The 6,000-nt window shown below is 55.6% G+C and overlaps 1 protein-coding gene across 2 annotated transcripts in view; it reads right to left on the reverse strand.

Moving 5' to 3' along the window:
* Dlgap4 (discs, large (Drosophila) homolog-associated protein 4) overlaps positions 1–4,887 on the reverse strand; it is a 122,325-nt gene extending 117,438 nt beyond the window's left edge. Inside the window, exon 1 of one of the 2 annotated variants that reach the window (XM_005384741.2) lies at positions 4,681–4,887. The gene's annotated coding sequence lies outside the window, so the exon portion shown is untranslated. The remainder of the gene's footprint in view (positions 1–4,680) is intronic. The other variant, XM_005384740.2, reaches the window with a different exon arrangement.
* Between the last annotated feature and the right edge of the window lie 1,113 nt (positions 4,888–6,000).

The following is a 6,000-nucleotide window of genomic DNA, read 5'->3' on the forward strand; positions in this document are numbered from 1 at the left end:
CTCCACCATGCACCATAGACACGCTTCCATGGTAACAAGTACAGCTCTACAGCACTGTCCCCACAGCTGTGGGAATGCTAATGTCTGGCTGGACACAATTTATTTAACCATCTCTCACAGATAAATTGGGTAGTTTCTAATTTATCACCATCATCAAGAGAGGTGCCATGAATTTATTTGTAAAATGCCTATGTTTGCACTTGCTGGATTATTTATGACAAAGATTCCATGGGTCTAAGAGTCTGATTTCATGTGTGTAAGTTTCTCTGCCTGAGATTTAAGATTCTGAGTCGATGGTAGTATGTGTCTTTGCAGGCAGGTTTAGTTGTCACAAAAAGGCAAACCCAGGGCCCAGGTTTCCTCTCATAACAGTGTCTCTGGCAAGAGCACGCTCTGGCAGAGGCGAGTGAGAGGGTGGGAGCGAGCCAGGGTCGGGATGGGTGCTGCTGGCCCGGACCCACTGGCCGTGTGTGTGCTGTTGTGCGTGTGCGGCTGTGCTGCTGTCCATCTTCCTGGTCTCATCGCCCAATGGGATCTGACTCGGGCTGAGGGGGAGGGGCATCCGGGGAGCCCTGGCAGACGATATGCACACAAGAGGTGCCACCTCTGGCAGCCACAGGGATAAGAACGGTGTCTGGGGCCACTCTGGTGTTGTTCTAGCCCCACACAGTTCTTAACTCTCGTTAGCCCCACAACCGCCCTGTGATGCTATTCCATCCTTGGGTTTACAGAAGAGAGAACAGTGTCAGAGAGGACAACCGACCTGTCCAAGGCCATACAGCCAAGAAGTGATGGAAATGAGACATGACCCACATCTGCTGATTTCCCAGCCCATGCCTTGTCCCGTTTTCTTAGGGCCACAGTAGGACAGGAGAACTGCTCCAGGCAGGACTGTGGGAGCTGTAACCCCCCTGTCCTTCCCCCACAGGCCCTAACATTCAGCAATGACTCCAAATCCTGAAAAGTATAAAAAGAGAGCAAAGAGCACCTATGCCCCCACTCCCCAGAAGGAACACTGTGAACAGTTTTCCGAAACATTCATAGCTCTTACAAAAATGATACCATGCTACTCATGCTGTTTTATAACCTCTTTTTTTAAAAAAAAAAAAAACTCACAACACACTATGAAGTTCTCTCTGCAACAATAAATTTAGATCCATGGCCCCATTTCTAACAGCTGCAGCAGGCGCCACGTATGGCTACGGTGGAATGGGTTTAACTAGTCCCCTGGTGATGGACCAACCGGTTGCTCCCAAGCGTCCTGCTACTACCAGCAACGCTGTGATGAACGAGGCTCTCCAGTGTGGCTCACCCTGCCCCCTCCGGGCCACCTCCCCAGGGAGGCCATCTCGGGCAGTCCCAGGTCGTGCAGGGTAGGCCCCACCTGCTCATCTGCACAGCGCTGTCACGCTGCTCTCCTTCCTGCACTGGATTCTCTTTGCATTCTGTTTATTTGCGTGGACAACTGAATGACATCTGTCCCTCCCCACGGCTGTGTCCTCTGTGAGGGGTGTACGCCAGCAAGGATGCATCTCACTAGATACCCCTGGGGTGCAGGAATGTTTCTGTCAGCAGAACAGGCTGCTCTGCTATGACACCCTCCAGACCCTGGCCCCAGTGTCAGTTCAGGGGCCTACACATCTGCCTTAGAATGTGATGCCAGCCACGTGCTGCTGGGAGCGTCTATGCCCAGAAGCCACCCGACACTGCACAATGCTTGCCGCACACATAGGACACCAGGCAATGGGGCCAGTACAGCAGCTCTACCACTCACTGGCTGTGTGACTTGGGCCAGTCATTTTCCCTGTCAGCCCCTCATCTGTACAATGGGGCCAGTACTGATAATCACCTCATGGGGGTTGTTCTGAGGTTAAAAGCAAGTAATGGTTGTGTTAGCATAGAAGAAACCCTCAGGAAATGGCATTTTGGCCTTGCATGCTGTGAGGGAGAGGTTGGTTCTGACTCTGCCTTGCCTGGATGTCCTCTTCTTCACTTTGAATGAGGCTGAGTATGCCCAGGCCCCTGGGGAGCCCTGGGCTGTCCCCAGGGATGTCCTGCTCCTATCCTTTAAAACTTGTCAAATGCCCAAATGCTCTGTTCCGGCCATTGTCGGACTCCCAGACTTCTCAGGGCCCATGACCGCGGACACCTGCCGGACCTCATCAGCCTTAAACATGCCAGAGGCACAGCCACATCAGAGGGACAAATGAAAGGAACGCTGTCCTGGGGGACATCCTGGTCCCGTCCTTGCACATAGGGCTTGAGGCAGCATGGCTGGTTTCTCAGCCTGCTGCCCTCTCTCTTTGACCATATGCCAAGTAGCTTTATCTCCACAATCCTCACTTTCTTCCTATAAAATGGGCAGAATAAAAGAACTCATAAAGATCCAATGAGATATTAAAAGTAAACTAAGCTTAGGGAGAGGCTTGGCGTTCAGTAAATGCACAATGAACATTAGCGATTACTGCTGCGGTTGTTTTTAGTCCTTTTACTCTGATACACAATACAGAGACGGACGAGCGTGGAACAGTGTGACAGTGTTGAGTGCGGGAAGTTGTCTCAAAGCAAAGATTTGTGTGCCCACCACCTGGCCCATGGAAAGAACGCTGCCTGCCCCACCCAAGCCCCTCACACCTGTCCCGATCCTCATGGCCTCTTTTCTCTACAAAGTGAAACTTCTTTCAGATTTTTCTGTTGCTGTTACTGTTATTAATAAGTGGATAAAAATATCACATGCGGCTATTCTTCTCCGATCCAGTCAGGCCACAAACTCTTTTGACCCTGGAGACCATCTACCACTGGCTGCCTCTGCCCTGGGCATGGAGACTCCCCAAACGTTTTCCCGGCTCTGGCTGTTCTTTAAATAACCAGCTTGTTAGCAAAATAGCAGCAGTAACACCTCCCTCGCGCCGCCCCAGCCTCCATCTTTCCACACGATGCTGACGGCTGCTCTCCCAGCTCGTGCCAAGGAATCCCGTTCTCCGTCACTGGGCCACACACGCCAGGGGCTGCCAGCTCAGCTGCATTCCCAGTGTGCGTCCCAGGGGCGGAGGTGGGCGCTGAGGGACAGCCGTTTTCAGGGAAGCCTGAGCCCTCGCTCCCAGGTCCACGCCCCAGTCACCTGGAGTTCAGCTGTGCTGGCAGTGGATGTGCCGCGCTTAGCACAACGGCAGGCACACAGCGACTGCACAAGAAACGCCAGCCGTGGCTGAAGCTGGCCCTGCTACCCCTGTCTTCAGGGAGGCCGGGCCTTCCTTGGGCACGACGGGCCTGTCTGCAGAGGACCGAATCCCACAGATGCTCCCAGTTCTCAAGCCGAGATGTCTGTGTCACTGCGCGGCGACAGCTCCTCTGCAAAACGCAACAGCTGTCTGGGTTGCCGCGATAGACTGGCGGCTGGGGCGGGGAGAGGAGTGGGGAGGCCGCTAATTAATGGGACCCTTCTCATGGTTATTAATAATAAGGCTGACACCACATGAACGTGCAGCTCCTTGTTCTCAAAGAAGCATTTCTACATACATTATGGGCAGCGAATTTGGCGGTTTTTTTTTTATTATCCTTGACATTTGCATATTATACATATTTACGAGTCTCCTCCCTTCGCATAACCATCCCATCAGGGAGGCCAGGCAGCTGTCGGCAGATGAGAGGATGGGGACTCGAGGGGGTGGCTGCTGTGCCGAGGGGCTGAGCCCCCGGAGGCTCTCTGGGGTCAGCAGGGAGCCCAGCTGGCCAAAAAGCTGTGGGCTCATGGGTCTTGCTGCTGTCTGGGTGGAGGGAGCGAGGGACTTCCGTCCTCCTCTCCCTCCTTCCTTCCTTCTGCAGCTTGCACTGGATGCCCTCGTGTATAGAGCTGCAGCTGTCCAGGATGGGGGGAGCCGTGTTCCTCCCCCCTGGAGAGCCAAGGCCAGATGAGGCAGATCTTAGCAAGGGGCCCCTGCAGCACTGAGTGATGGCTGGGCGACCTGCGCCAGCCTGGTCTCACTGAGCCCGTGTCCTGACCCGGGAACCGGCCTCGTCTTGTCAGCAGGGTCTGCGGAGGTGGGTGGGGAGGGTGCGGCGTGAGACACGGGGAAGCGCGAGGCGCTAGGGCTGGCACGACGGGGGCTGCAGCGGCTGCTCCTGTGTGGGGGTCAGTACTGTGGGAAGGGTGCCAGGGAGGTGTGGGGAGAATGGGCTTCGGCAGGCTCTGGTGGCTGTCTGAGACAAGGCTGGTCCCGGCACCTCGTCCCAGTGAGGGTTCACAAGGCAGGAGCTGGAGGAGCAGGCATGCCATCTTGGGGAGCCCCAAAATTCCATGGCCTTCAGCAGGCTCCCCACCCCCTTTTCTTCCTGGGGCTGATGCTCACCACCTGCCCCAGCCTCCTGGTTTGCAAAAATTGGCCTTTGAGGTACACAGAGCTGGGCTTTGTGCCTCCCCAGGCTAGTGGCCTCCCCGCTCTGAGGCTATTTCCTGTGAGTGGGTATGATCACCATGCCCACCTCCTGGGCCGTCAGGAGGACAGGATACAGCAAGTCAGTTAAACTACAAATGGTGCCTAGGCCTAGAAAACCTCTCATGGAGGTCCCTTTGCCAGCACGTGGGCGCTGGCGGGAGGGAAGGCTGGGCATTTCCCAACTGTGCTAAGTGTAGGTGGGTGGGTGGGTGAGGAGCCCGGGCCTGCAGCTGCAGTTACTTACCGACCAGGGAGCTACGTGCACAGGAGGAAGAGGAACCAGTTGGTACACAGCCAGTGTCACCTCAGGAGCAGGCGCTGGACCGCGGGCTGGCACACACATCCCTTCAGGCACTCGATCAGAGATGCTGGCAGGAAGCAGCCTGGGACAGTGGCCCTGCCTGGTCCTGGTCACACACAGGGTCCACTGGCACCTGGCAGAGGGGAGGCAGTAGTGCCTGCGGGAATGGGAGAGGAACACCCATTAAGTGATAAGCTTTGCACTTCAAGACCCTTGGATCTGCTCTGGGGACACCAGGGAGGAGGACAACATGGAGCAGTTGTCATAGAAACCCAAGTGTTTATACACTACATTTTCCCAAGCACTCTGGCATCCCAGCTCATGTGGGCCCCCACATTGTTTTTTAGAGGCATATTTGCATGTCATGCATATTTACAATGCCTTTCCCACCACCCACAGAATCCCCACAGCAGCCCGGGAAGCAGGGATCCAAGACTCAAATCCTTCCTTGTCCTGCTCTCCCTTCTTTTCCCTGGAAGGAAGGAAGTCAGGAAAGAGGCTGGAGTCACAGAGTTCTGAGTTCAAATTTCAGCCCAGTCCCTTACTTGCTGGGTGATTTGGGGCAGGCAGCTTCCGAGGCTTCCTATTTCCAAGCCTCAGTTTCCCCATTTGTCAAATGGGAATAAGAGAACCTCTTCTAAGGGCTCCGTGAGGAATCAGGAAAATGTAAGCAGTGACCCTTGAGACACCGCCTATGTTCCCTTCACTGCGCACCCCCCACCTCCCACGTGACGTGTCCCGTGGGAGAGTGAGGGAGCCAGGTGTTCCTCTCCGCCCACCTCGCCAGAACAGATGTCACCACTCCAGCTGGGCTCTTCAGCACAGCAGGAATCAGAAGCTCCTGGAGAGAGAAGAGGGCCTCCCCCCAGCGCCGCTCCCAGGAGCTCAGAGACCGACCTCCATCACACAGGTTAAGAAACTGAGACACAGAGGAAACTCAGTCGGCAAGCTTAGGCTTCTGGAGTCTGGCCCAGGAGGAGACAGGGGCAGCGGACCACGGGGAGGGCTCACCTTGCTCACACGTCACCCCAGGGCCCCAGGCCGCCTCCCATTCTCCTCCCAGGGGCTCCTTGGCACCCACACCTCTCACATCCCAGCACCTACTCCTAGAGCAGCTGGATGGGCTTCTGCTGGTTTCCTTCTCACAGCAGCCCTACTCTTCAAAGGAGGAAGCTGAGGCACGCAGAGCTTCGATGACTGCCCCCCCCCAGGAGGGGCAGGCCATGGCCTCCAACCCAGACATCTGATCCCAGGAGGGAGCCG

The sequence above is a fragment of the Chinchilla lanigera genome, unplaced genomic scaffold, assembly GCF_000276665.1.
Source record: "Chinchilla lanigera isolate Chin_1 unplaced genomic scaffold, ChiLan1.0 scaffold00021, whole genome shotgun sequence".
Lineage (NCBI taxonomy): Eukaryota > Metazoa > Chordata > Mammalia > Rodentia > Chinchillidae > Chinchilla > Chinchilla lanigera.